The 13,397-nt window shown below is 44.4% G+C and overlaps 1 non-coding gene across 1 annotated transcript; it reads right to left on the bottom strand.

Moving 5' to 3' along the window:
* Positions 1–556: 556 nt before the first annotated feature.
* Positions 557–629, bottom strand: trnav-cac (transfer RNA valine (anticodon CAC)). The gene has a single exon. It is a non-coding gene; the product is annotated as a tRNA-Val (tRNA).
* Between the last annotated feature and the right edge of the window lie 12,768 nt (positions 630–13,397).

The raw sequence follows: 13,397 nt of genomic DNA, 5'->3' as shown, positions 1-13,397 counted from the left end.
GCTTGGTGAGATAAATGCTGCTCGACAGGCTCACTGAGCGGGATGCCACCTCCCGGGTTTTCCTGAACCTATTGTACTTTATTCCTATTTAATCACGGGAATATCTACAATCAGGAACTAAAAAGAATTAAAAGCTGAATCACAGAGAAAGAGAAATCCATGTTAAATCTGATGACACTCCAAATAAAACTCGCTGGTGGTCTAGTGGTTAGGATTCGGCGCTTTTACCACTACCGCCGGGGTGCGATTCCCTGTCAACAAAGCAACTTTTGTACACTTTTTATATTAATCGCATTATAGAAATAAAAACAATCATTGTTTTATTCACCATTAATTAACTGATTACGTTATTTTGCAGAATGAAAGGCTACTGAGGGAAGTTGGAAAACTTTAATAATTTCTTTTGTGCGATGAACTTTTTATCCCTTCTCATTTTACACACTGTATTTTGAAGGGCTCGGTTTAAAATGTTCAGTGCTCGTGAGACCACGAATTTGTGTTAAATTTAACAGGACCGGCTTTTTCACAGATGAAAAAAACATCTGCCCCAACATAATGTTTCCGCCCGGGATCGAAGCGGGGACTTTTCGCGTGTGAGGCGAACGTGATAATCACTACACTACGGAAACCTCTGCTTTGGTTGGCAGACAGAAATTAGAATGACGGCATTGATTCTCTTTCATAACTATTCAATTGATCGAAGTTGCACAAGTCACAAAAGAAAAATGATCATTTCAAAGAAATTAAACTCCCAAATGTGGCCTGCCTTGTTTGGACAGGTGTGGAACCTGACATCACAGCATCAACAAAACATATTCTCAACATTTCGATTGGGAACAGGGGGAGGCCATTCAGCCCCTTGAACCTGTTCCACCCTTCAATTAGATCCGAGATAATCTGAACCGCAAATCCATTTACCCGCCTTTGCTCCCAATCCCTCGATACCCTCACCCAACAAAAATCTATCGATCTCAGTCTTGAAAGCTTCAATTGATCCCCAGCATCCTCAGTCTTTTGGGGGACAGAGTTCCAGACTTCTACTGCCCATTGTGTAAAAAAGTGCTTCCTGATTTCGAACCTGAATGGCATGGTTCTAATTTTAAGGTTCTGTCCCCCTCGTTCTTGATTCCCCAGAAGAAATGGATTCTCTCTCTCCATTCTATCGAATCATTTAAACATGTTAAACACCTCGCTCAGACCGCCCCTCAATCTTCGATACTCGAGGGAATACGAGCCGAGTCCATGCAGCCTGTCCTCATAATTTAACCTTTTCAGCCCCGGTAACATTCTGGTGAATCTGCTCTGCACCCCCTCCAAGGCCAATCTATCCTTCCTGAGGTGCAGTGTCCAAAACTGAACGCAGTTACTCCAGACGCAGTCTAACCAGAGCTTTATATAACTGGAACATAACTTCCACTTCTTTATATTTCAGTCCCCTGAAATAAAGGCTAACATTCCGTTAGTCTTTTAAATTATTTTTGGACCCTTCCGTTAGCTTTTACTGATTCATGCAAAAGAACCGTTAATTCTAGCTGCTTCTCCACAGTTCCGAGCTTCTTACCATTTGGAAAATACCCTGACCATCGGTCCAAAGTGGATTACCCCACATTGAACTCCATCTGCCATAGTTTTCCCCACTCACTTAATCTATCAATGTCCCTTTGCAACTTTACAATCGCATCCATACTACTTACTGTACCACCTAACTTAGTGTCATCAGCAAACTTGGATATACGACTCCCTGTTCCTTCATCAAAGTCATTGATAAATATGGTGACAAGCTGAGTCCCCAGTGACAGATCCCTGGGAGACACAACTGGTCACATGCTGCCAATTGGAGTATGTACCCATTATCCCTACTCTCTGTCTCCTATCTCCTAACCAATTCTCTTCCCATGTCAATACATTGCCTCAAGTTCCATGCGCTTTCATTTTTGCCAACAGTCTCTTGTGTGTAACGTTATCAAATGCCTGTCGGAATTCCACATAAATAATATCATAGGAACATCGGAACAGGAGTAGGCCATTCAGCCCCTCGATCCTGCTCCGCGATTTGATAAGATCATGGCTGATCTGTGATCTAACTCCATAAACCTGCCTTTGGCCCATATCCCTTCATACCTTTCATTGCCAAAAAGCTATCTATCTCAGATCTAAATTTAGCAATTGAGCGAGTATCAATTGCCGTTTGTAGAAGAGAGTTCCAAACTTCTACCACCCTTTGTGTGTAGAAAAGTTTTCTAATCTTGCTCCTGAAAGGTCCGGCTCTAGTTTTTAGACAAAAAGGTGTCATTTCGCCGGACATCTTGGACAAAATGGCTGTAAGTACGGCGGCCATCTTGGACAAAATGGCGGCCAGTCCTTCGCGGCTGTTCGACAGGAACAGAAGGAGGCCATTGAGCTCCTCAAGCCTCTTATATGGGAACTGAAGGCCATTCAGCCTCTGAAGGCTGTTACACAGGAAAAGGAGGAGGCAATTCATCCCCTCAAGCCCGTAACATCGTTACTGGAGGCCAATCATCCCCTCAAGCCTGTTACATAGGATTAGGAGGAGGCCATTCAGCCCTTCGAGCATGTTATACAGGAACTTGAGGACAATCAACCCCTCAAGCCTGTCAAATAGCAAAAGGAGGAGGCCATTCAGCTCGTCGAGCCTGTTATCTGGGAACTGAAGGCCATTCAGTCCTTCGAGCCTGCTATACAGGAACTAGACGCCAATCAAACCTTCAAGCCTGTCAGATAGCAACAGGAGGAGGACATTGAGCCCCTCGAGCCCTCTACACCAGATCTGGTGTCCAATCAGCCCCTCAAGCCTGTTACATAGGAACAAGAGGAAGCCACTCAGCCACTCGAGCGTGTTATACTGGAACTGAAGGCCATTCAGCCCCTCGAGCCCGTTACATCAGACCTGGAGGCCAATCAGCCCCTTTAGCCTGTTACATAGGAACAGCAGCAGGCCATTCAGCCCCTCAAGCGTGTTATACTGGAACTGAAGGCCATTCAGCACCTCGATCCTATTACACTGGAATAGGACTCGGCCATTAAGCCCCTCGAGCTTGTTGAACTGGAACAGGAGGAGGCCATTCAGCCCTTCGAGACTGTTATACAGGATCTGGACGCCATTCAGCCCCTCGCGCATGTTATATAGGAACAAGAGGAGTCCATTCATCAACTCGAGCATGTTACATAGGAACAAGAGGAGACAATTCAGCCACTGGAGCCTGTTACATAGGAACAAGAGTTGACAATTCAGCTCCTCAACCTGTTCGCCATTCAATTAGATCATGGCTGATCTGTATCTTAGCTCTGTCTTGGTTCCTTAATCCTTAATGCCCTTAGCGAACAAAAGTCTATCAGTCTCTGTTTCGAAATTTCGGATTGACCCCCCGACTCAACAGACTTTTGTGGGAGAGAGTTCCAGATTTCCACTACCCTTTGTGTGAAGAAGTGCTTCGTGACATCACCCCTGGACGGCCGAGCTCTAATTTTAAGGTTATGCCCGTTTGTTCTAGACTCCCCCAACAGAGGAAGTAGTTTCTCTCTATCAACCCTAAAAACTCCTTTCATCATCTTAAACACCTCAATTCAATCACGCCTTAATCTTCTTTATTCAGGGGAATACTAGCCTTGTCTATTCAACCTGTCCTCACAATTTGACCCATTTCGCCCCGATATCATTCTGGTGAATCTGCGCTGCAGCCCTTTCAAGGGCAATCTATCCTTCCTGAGGTGCAGTGCCCAGAACTGAATGCAGTCCTCCAGATGGGGTCTAACCAGAGCTCTGTACAGCTGGAACATAACTTCCACCTCTTTATGTTCCAGCCCTCTTGAAATAAAGGCCAATATTCTATTAGCCTTTTCAATTATTTTTGTAACTGTCCACTAGCTTTTAATGATTTCTGTACTTGGACCCCTAAATCTCTCTGCTCCTCCACAGTTCTGAGCTCCTCACCATTTAGAAAATTCTCTGATCTATCTTTCTTAGATCCGAAGTGGATGGCCTCACATTTCCCCACATTGAACTCCATTTGCCACCGTTTTGCCCACTCACATAATCTCTCAATGTCCCGGGGATGCTTGGTGCTTTTGTTTGTTTGGAGAATGCTTTATATCAGATCGTTATTGTAAAAAGATTACAATTGAGTTTTATTTTGTACAGTTTAAACAAGATCATTATTCCACGGTCAGTAAAATGTCCGTGTTTTTCAGATAGTGGAGACAGTTCAGAGATAGTTGCCTTTTTGTCAACTTTAATGAAGTGAAATTTTGCTGATTTAAAATCAGCTGTATTTCTAAGCTTGAAAAAGCAGCTCCTCTGTTAGTTGAGGCTTCACTCCCAATGTCTCAATGTTTCCGCTTGTCCTGATATCAATGTAACATTTGAAGGGCTCCAGGTAATGAACAGTGAAACCCCTTCAGATTATCTCAGCCCACTCGTTCTATCCAGTGCCTAACAGTGCCTGCTCTTCAGAGGGTGATAGATTCACACTACACGAGAGCTTGTTTTAGACTTTAACTGCCAAACAAATTGATGAAACAGTAAGAGAATAAACAGAATAGTAGCAGTAAGACAACAGTTTTACTGTAAAGCTCAACCAGATCCTTATTGGAAAAGAAAATAATAAATAATTCACAAATACTATCCGAAACTGTGACCGAACTTTCGAACATTCTGGTTCTTTGTTGTCTTTTTCTCACAACCTATGGAAGCTGTCGACTTGATTAACATTCTCAGAGATTCCAAACAGACTCACCGGTTTCAAAAAGACAGGTTGATAAATGCCTTCAAAACAATGACTGGGAGCCAGCCATTTTAAGCAATGGTCTGTTTAATTCAAAAGAAGCTGCCAATCAAAACTGTAGGAGAAGAAATGACCCTGTTGGTTTGTATCTGAATCAAATGTTTGACTTTGTGAGGTGCAGCCTGCCTTTAAGAGGTGCAGCCTGCCTTCACGAGGTGCTAACCACTCACGCAACATCGAACCCCCTGCTGCTGAGAAGCCGCTCAACAGCGCAGCCAGGCCTGACCTCTCGCAGGAATCAGGTAAATCACCAGGCAGCACCAATCTCACGGTCTGTCTGCATCTCAAAGACTGGGTGCAGGTTAATCACGTGGGGGTTAATCGACCCCCGCGCCCGGATTCGGGGGTTATCGAATTTAACCCCGTACATATCTTTATATATATATATTACATAGAATACAGCACGGCACAGAAACAGGCCATTCAGCCCATCTGGGTAAAGAAATTCCTCTGAATTTCTTATTTGACAACAACAACTTCTGGAGCAGAAAATATAATAAAACATATAATCTAATAATATATTTATATATATTTAACTTCGAATGTACAGTACAGAGCAGTACAGAGGCCATTCGGCCCGACTGCTATTTCTATTTTATAACAACTACTTCTTGTACGTATAATACAATATAATATATCTTCACATAAATATTACATAGAATGCACCACGTCACAGAAACAGGTCATTCGGCCCATCTGGGTAAAGATTTTCCCCTGAATTCCTCATTTGACAACAACAACAAATTCTTGAACATGCAGTATAAAATAATATATTTTATAGTTATATAGTTATATATATTTTACATTGAATGTACAGTACAGCACAGTGCAGCACGGAGGCCATTCGGCCAAACTGCTATTTCTATTTTACAACATGTTCTTGTACATATAATATATTTATCTATCTATATATATAGCATAGACTACAGCACGGCACAGAAAGAGGCCATTCGGCCCATCTGGGTAAAGAAGTCTCTCCGGGAGTCCCTGCTTCACGACAACAACAACAGCATTATATATATTTGTATACTACATAGAATTACATCGAATGTACAGCAGAGAATCAGGGGATATTCGGCCCAACTGGGGAAATAAATATCCCACAGTGTTCCCACAGTGCACAAGTGATCCCATAGTGCACCCAGTCATCCCACAGTGATCGCGGAGAGACCCACTGATCCCACAGTGCAATCAGTGATAGTGCCCCAGACATGCACAGTGTCCCTGTGATCCACCGTGCACCCAGTGGCCCCACAGTCACCGCAGAGTGACCCAGTGATCCTACAGTGCACCCAGTGATATTGCCTCAGTGATGAAAAGTGTCCCAGTAATTCAAGAGTGTCCCAGTGTTCTCAAAGTGATCCCAGTGATCCTACAGTGCACCCAGTGTTCCCACGGTGCACCCAGTGTTCCCACGGTGCACCAAGTGTTCCCACAGTGCACCCAGAAGTCCCAGTATCCAAACTGCATTTGTGCAAATGTTTGACAGGCTTTCTTTTATACAACAACTTGTGTACATAAAATTTCATGTATATATACATGTTTATAATATTTATATATGACATAGAATGGGTATAGAAGTTTCTCCTGTAACGCCATGAAGCTGAAACAAAATGGCCGCCACTGTCGCAGTGATCCCACAGTGTCCCATTGAACCCACAATGTCCCAGTGATCCAACAGTGTCCCAGTGATCCCACAGTGTCCCATTGATCGCACAGTGTCCCAGTGATCCCACAGTGTCCCAGTGATCCCACAGTGTCCCAGTGATCCCACAGTGTCCCAGTGATCCCACAGTGTCCCATTGATCCCAAAGTGTCCCATTGATCCCACAGTGTCCCAGTGATCGCACAGTGTCCCATTGATCGCACAGTGTCCCATTGATCTCACAGTGTCCCATTGATCGCACAGTGTCCCATTGATCCCACAATGTCCCAGTGATCCCACAGTGTCCCAGTGATCCCACAATGTCCCAGTGATCTCACAGTGTCCCAGTGATCCCACAGTGTACCATTGATCTCACAGTGTCCCAGTGATCCCACAGTGTCCCATTGATCCCACAATGTCCCATTGATCCCACAGTGTCCCAGTGATCCCACAGTGTCCCAGTGATCCCACAGTGTCCCAGTGATCCCACAGTGTCCCAGTGATCCCACAGTGTCCCATTGATCCCACAGTGTCCCATTGATCGCACAGTGTCCCAGTGATCCCACAGTGTCCCAGTGATCCCACAGTGTCCCAGTGATCCCACAGTGTCCCAGTGATCCCACAGTGTCCCATTGATCCCACAGTGTCCCATTGATCGCACAGTGTCCCAGTGATCCCACCGTGTCCCATTGATCCCAAAGTGTCCCATTGATCCCACAGTGTCCCATTGATCCCACAGTGTCCCAGTGATCGCACAGTGTCCCATTGATCCCACAGTGCCCCATTGATCGCACAATGTCCCAGTGATCCCACAGTGTCCCATTGATCCCACAGTGTCCCATTGATCCCACAGTGTCCCATTGATCCCACAGTGTCCCATTGATCCCACAGTGTTCCAGTGATCCCACAGTGTCCCATTGATCCCACAGTGTCCCATTGATCCCACAGTGTCCCAGTGATCCCACAGTGTCCCAGTGATCCCACAATGTCCCAGTGATCTCACAGTGTCCCATTGATCCCACAGTGTCCCAGTGATCCCACAGTGTCCCAGTGATCCCACAATGTCCCAGTGATCTCACAGTGTCCCAGTGATCACACAGTGTCCCAGTGATCCCACAGTGTCCCATTGATCCCACAGTGTCCCATTGATCGCACAGTGTTCCAGTGATCCCACAGTGTCCCAGTGATCCCACAGTGTCCCAGTGATCCCACAATGTCCCAGTGATCCCACAGTGTCCCATTGATCCCACAGTGTCCCAGTGATCCCACAGTGTCCCATTGATCCCACAGTGTCCCACTGATCCCACAATGTCCCAGTGATCTCACAGTATCCCAGTGATCCCACAGTGTCCCAGTGATCCCACAGTGTCCCATTGATCCCACAATGTCCCAGTGAACCTGCAGTGTCCCAGTGATCCCACAGCACGCCCGTTGATCCCACAGTGACCCAGATACAACTCACATGAGCACCATTGTGTGCAGCTTGTGGTGGAGGCCTCAGTCTGTCCCATGTGGAGAGAAAGCTCCTTGTCCAAGGATTCCACCTCCTCCCAAAAATTCTCTTTCCACATCTTCATGTTACAGCATTTCCACAAAAAAAGTCCTCTGGAGGGAGAGAGAGATAGTGAAAAGGGACTGATTAGAAACAAAACAAGCGATTAAAACTGCTCAGCTAGAGCACAGAGCTCCCTCACACTCACTCACTCACACACTTTCACACTAACTCACTCACTCTTTCCATTACACAGGCAGCAATCCCTCAGCAAACACCACTGACAAACAAACTCCCCAGTTACAAAGCAGAAAATCTAAAGAAAAGAGAGAAAAGTTGGGAGAAAGAGAGAGACAGAAAAACACTCAGGGCAGACTGAAGAGCACAAGTTGCTTCTCTCTCTCTCTAATACAAGTTTGCAGGGTTTTCTCTCCTGTTTTGCCACTCATTGCCTCACTCACCACCCCCATCCCCGGCCTTCACCAACCCTCCCCTAAAAGGTGCTGGTCTGTCTGCCTGTGTTTGCTGCAGTGTCCAAATTGCCCCTGTGCTCATTTTCTCTCCTGTTCCTGGAGCAGGGGACAAAAAGCCTGGCCATATTTTGCTACTTCACCCTTTATGTTGCAGTTTGCAAAGGTGAACGAACTTTACCTTTGCTCTTTTCTCTTGTTTTAATTAGCAGTGGACAAAAAGCCTGTAGTTTGTGGTCAACTTGCAGTTTGTGGCTTTTTCCAATTAACCAAAGAGTTCAAACAAATTCATGACATTCAAAACAGCCAAAGTAAAAATGTTTTTTTTAAAAACTAATACAAAACAACATCCCTCACACAGTTACAGAAACAATCTCTCAGCAACATTCATTTACACAGAAACAAAGCCCAGTTTATAAAGGAGAATAATCTGAAGAGTAAAAGATTGAGAGACAGTCTATCGACAACAACAACTTGTACATATATATTAGAGCAACAACGACAACATAAATTTGCATCTATACATATATATGTATTTCCATAGCACAACTACTATTACAAAGCCCCCATAAAGGCTGTGGGGAAAGGGCAGAGGGGGACATGGGACTAATTCGACAGCCCTTTCGAAGAGCTGGCACATGCACAGTAGGCCGAATGGCCTCCTCTTGTGCTGTATCGACCATGAAACAATGAATCTATGAACAACTTCAATGTCATGAACCTGAAACTAAACTGACACCAGCAATGCAGTAATCTTACTGAGGGGCAAGGCGGCCATTTAACTGAGGGGCAAGGCGGCCAATTAACTGAGGGGCAAGTTGGCCATTTATCTTTGAGGAAAGACGACCAACTTACTGGGGGGCAAGATAGACATATTGAACAAATTGTCCGCCATGAAGCTGAAACAAAATGGCGGCCCTGATCCTGAAACATAATGGCCGCCAATAAGGCAGCCATCTTACTGAGGGACAAGGTGGAGCTTGTCATGGTGAGAGACAGGGAGAGGGTTCATTTGCTGTTCCTGTTAAATCACTGTTGCACTACAGTTAAAGATACAAACTGAGTGAGACTGGAACTAGCTGGTGTTTAACACAAAGACAGCGGTGCAGTGAGGGAATCAAAGACCAAAATGTGAACTTCTGCAAAAAAATGGATTAATATTTGGTTATTTGGACTTAATTCTTACAGAGAAGGAGAGACCAGACATTCGGAGGAAAGGTCAAATGAGCCATTTGGTGGAGAGAATGCAATTCTTGCTTGTATTAAATAAATCAACGTAAAATTGGACTCAATCTGAATGTAGTTCTGATCTGGGATTTGGTTTAATTCTCTATTATTCATATTTTTCTTTAATCTGAAACAATAACAGTATTTGTAACAGTAACAGATCAGGAGAGTGCTGCGGGACCCTGTCCAGTTTAGTAACACAGCAGAAGGGGTAAGAGTACATTGTGATTTATTACAGAATCCAGCAGCTCACTGGGAAAGTTACACATGGTCCAGATGGAGGAGCAAAAAGGTGCAAAGTGATTTTACACTTTAATTTGGGGCAATTCCTTTTTATCTTCACAAGGTTTAATTTTACATTTAAATAATGGGCTCTTTATCCTAAAGAAACATCAGTCACAAACCATGGCTTTATGAACAAAACAATAATTTATTATTCTGAATACACTAGAAAAAATTACATTTCAATTTAATCAACACGTTGGATTTCTGTCCGATTTAGAATTGCTTTAACACGAATAAAACAACACATTCCGAATTCCCAAAATGCATAACCGTTTGGAAATCCAATGTCTATCTTCGACGAAGCTGATAACGAAAGTTATATCCTTATGGTTGACTCAAGCTTGCCTGGAAGATTCCAGGTATTTTGATGGATACCGTTGTAGTGTCGCCTGTCTTTGTCTTGTATCCAGCTCATCTGCTTCACAGGCAATCTGTGAACCAGCATCGAGGCATCAAGCTGGGAGGTAGCGAGCAGTCAGGAAGATTCCAGGTGAGGTGGTGCTGCGAGGAAGCGAAAGGTGAGTTTGGAGCGGCAGTGGTGGATCTGCGTCTCTCCCCACTCAACTTCTGCCCAGCTGCTTTGTAACATCGAACCACACCTCTGGGGACGGTGGCTTATCAAAAATAGGTTCCTACAAATACAACCCACGATTGTTTTCTCTCAGTGTCCACAACGTAACCAAGTCAAGCCGGCAGGTGTTCAAACCATCTCCAGCCCTCCTGGAATCGTTATTATTGCTATGGTGATCTATCCTCTGCTGTGTGGTCTTTTACAATGTGTCATTAACAATCCTTCCAACAGCCCTTCCTCCTTTTAATCGTCCTTTTACTTCAGACATGCTGAAGCCGATTTAGTCTCAGGCTTTCGTTTATCAGATGACTTTTTTTACTACACAGAGCAGCTGGGAAACTCCTGCAGTAAGTAATGGTCAGGGTCAGGTACACAAGACTGAGTGACTTTATTGAGCTGCCTCCCGGCATCACCTCTCTCTTTGTTTCTCTCTGTGGATCTACTTTTCCCTTTTCCTTCTTTCGATCTGTCTCTTCCTCCTTCCCTTTCCATCTGTCTTTATTTCATTCTGTTTGCTTCTCACTCTCTGCAGCTCTACTTCTGTCTACTTCTTTCTCTCTGTTTCTATTTGACTTTTCGAACTCTTCTTTGCATCTGTTACTGTATTTCATTCCATCTTTCTCAGTCTCTGTTTTAATATTTGTATTTCTCCTCCTCTCTCCTGTTTTATATTTTCTCCCTGATTTCGGTTCCTCTTTTTCTCTTTCTCTTTTTCGTTTTATGTCCGACACTCTCCTGCTCTGACTCTCTCTCAGTCTCTAGTTATTTTGAATTGATTTCATCTGTCTATTTACCTATCTTCTCCAATCACTTTGTAATTACTTGGCAGTGTCTCTCTCTCTCATTATATATATATATATATATATATATATATACTTTCTTTCTCTCTTCATTTTTCCCTCTTGTCTTAATAATTTACTCTTTATTTCTCTCCGTCTCTGAGTAACTCTCTCTGCCCTTCTTTATTTCTGCACTTTTCTAATTGGTACATATATTTTGTCCTTATGTTCTCTCTCTGTCTGTCCCTCTCTCTGGCTCTCGTCTCTCACTCTCTCTTTGTCTCTCTCTCCCTGCCTCTCTCTTTGTCTTTCTCCTGGTCTCAATCTCTGTCTCTCTCTGTGCCACTCTCTCTGTCTCACTCTCTCTCTGTCCCTCTTTCCCTCGCTTCCCACTCTCTATATCTCCCTCTCTGTCTCTCTGCCTCTCCTTCTTTATCTCTCTCTCTCTCTCTCCCACCCTCTCTCCCTCCCTAGCCCTTTCCCACTCTCTTCCCCTTTGTCTCTCTTTCTCTGTCTCTCTTTCTCTGTCACTCTCCAACTCTCTTTGTCTCTGACTCTCCCTTTCTCATTCTCTCTATCTCCCTCTCTCTGTCTCTGTCTCTCTCGAATTGCCTCGCCCTTTCTCTCCCTCTTTCTCGCTCCCTCACTCGCTCTTTCTCACTCTCTCTCTGTCTCCCGTTCTCCCCCTCCCTCTCTCTCTCTGTCCCTCTCTCTCTCTGCCTCTGTCTCCCTTCCTCTCTCCCTTCCTCTCTCCCTCTCTCTCACCATTTATGTGAAGTACACACATCCTGATCAGGTCCACAGAAGTGACTTTGATTTCCAGCTTTGCCCATTTTGTCTTGCAGTCAGTTAATTAAAGTCCAGCTGAGCTCTTTAATGCCGCCATTTTGAGCAACAATTCACGTGTTTTCTGCAAAGCAAACCCTGCCTCAATAGGTGAGATTATCAATAAAATATAATCTCAGAATAATATTTAAGATCATTTCATATTTCTGTGCTGCTAATATAAAATGTACTTTCCATCCCCCGGGAAGTGTAGGAGATGGAGTATGAAATGGGATTTAGTTCTCGTGCTTGAAACCCTTCAGTTCTTTCTTTGATTTCATTAGTTTAACAATTAGATTGAGCGGGTATTTCACCGCGTTCTTCAGCTCCTCTCTGAATTTAGTCTGGGTCAGGACATAAATACACGTGTTTGTGCAGGAACTGAGAAGCTGCAGCATCTTTGATGTGTGATCTGTGAGATAACCAGGGTCGATGAAGGAGTAAAAATACCGAATGTCTGCAATTCGCAGATAAATGAAAAATACAACCTTTGTCAGCCACAACAGTATAAAACTGCCCGATATACTGAAGAGTAAAATGATGGATTTCTTTCGGTTCTCCATCTCTGGATCACTCAGATTCTCTCCATTGCTGCGGCCCCGGAGTCCCCTGCGGACTCGACTGGACACTAAAATACGCCTGACTGTCAGAACATTGAACAGAAAAATCAGACAGAACGGGATAAAAGGGGTTAAAATGAGGTGAAACATCACAAATGCGGACCATGCGGGGGAAGTACGGAAGCTCGGTTTAACCTCACAAAACCAGGGAACATTATCAATTATAACGTAAGGTTCAAATGTAAAGTACGTGGGGACATTCACCAAACAGCCCAGCACACTCACTGTTCCCAGAACCACAGCCGCCGTTCTCTTGGTGCAATATTTAGTTTTCAGCTTCTCACAACAAATGGCCACAAATCGATCAAAGGTGAAAGCGACTGTGAACCACACAGAAACCACAGTGACTGCAGCACTCAAGGAGGCAAGAAAACTACACACTGGAGTAATGAGCAGGAATGAATCTCTGAAATAAATCAGACCAATCCAATTCAATATCACACCAATGATAACGACCAGGAGATCGGCCACTGCCATTCCCACCAGGTAGGCACTGATACATCTGGAGAGACCGCACTTTCCTCGGGACAGGATCACAATCGCCACCAAGTTAACTGTAAGGGAACAGAGAAATTACTGATCAGACCTGCAGTCATGAGGGGAGGATCTGAAGTGAAATTTCCAGCTTTGTTGCTGCATCGAAGTGTGGAAAGTGATTTATTGACCTGGGCAGCGCTTTCG

Source organism: Heptranchias perlo, unplaced genomic scaffold (genome assembly GCF_035084215.1).
Source record: "Heptranchias perlo isolate sHepPer1 unplaced genomic scaffold, sHepPer1.hap1 HAP1_SCAFFOLD_55, whole genome shotgun sequence".
Lineage (NCBI taxonomy): Eukaryota > Metazoa > Chordata > Chondrichthyes > Hexanchiformes > Hexanchidae > Heptranchias > Heptranchias perlo.
The sequence above is the reverse complement of the archived record's forward strand: the minus strand, read 5'-3'. Positions and strand labels throughout refer to the sequence as shown.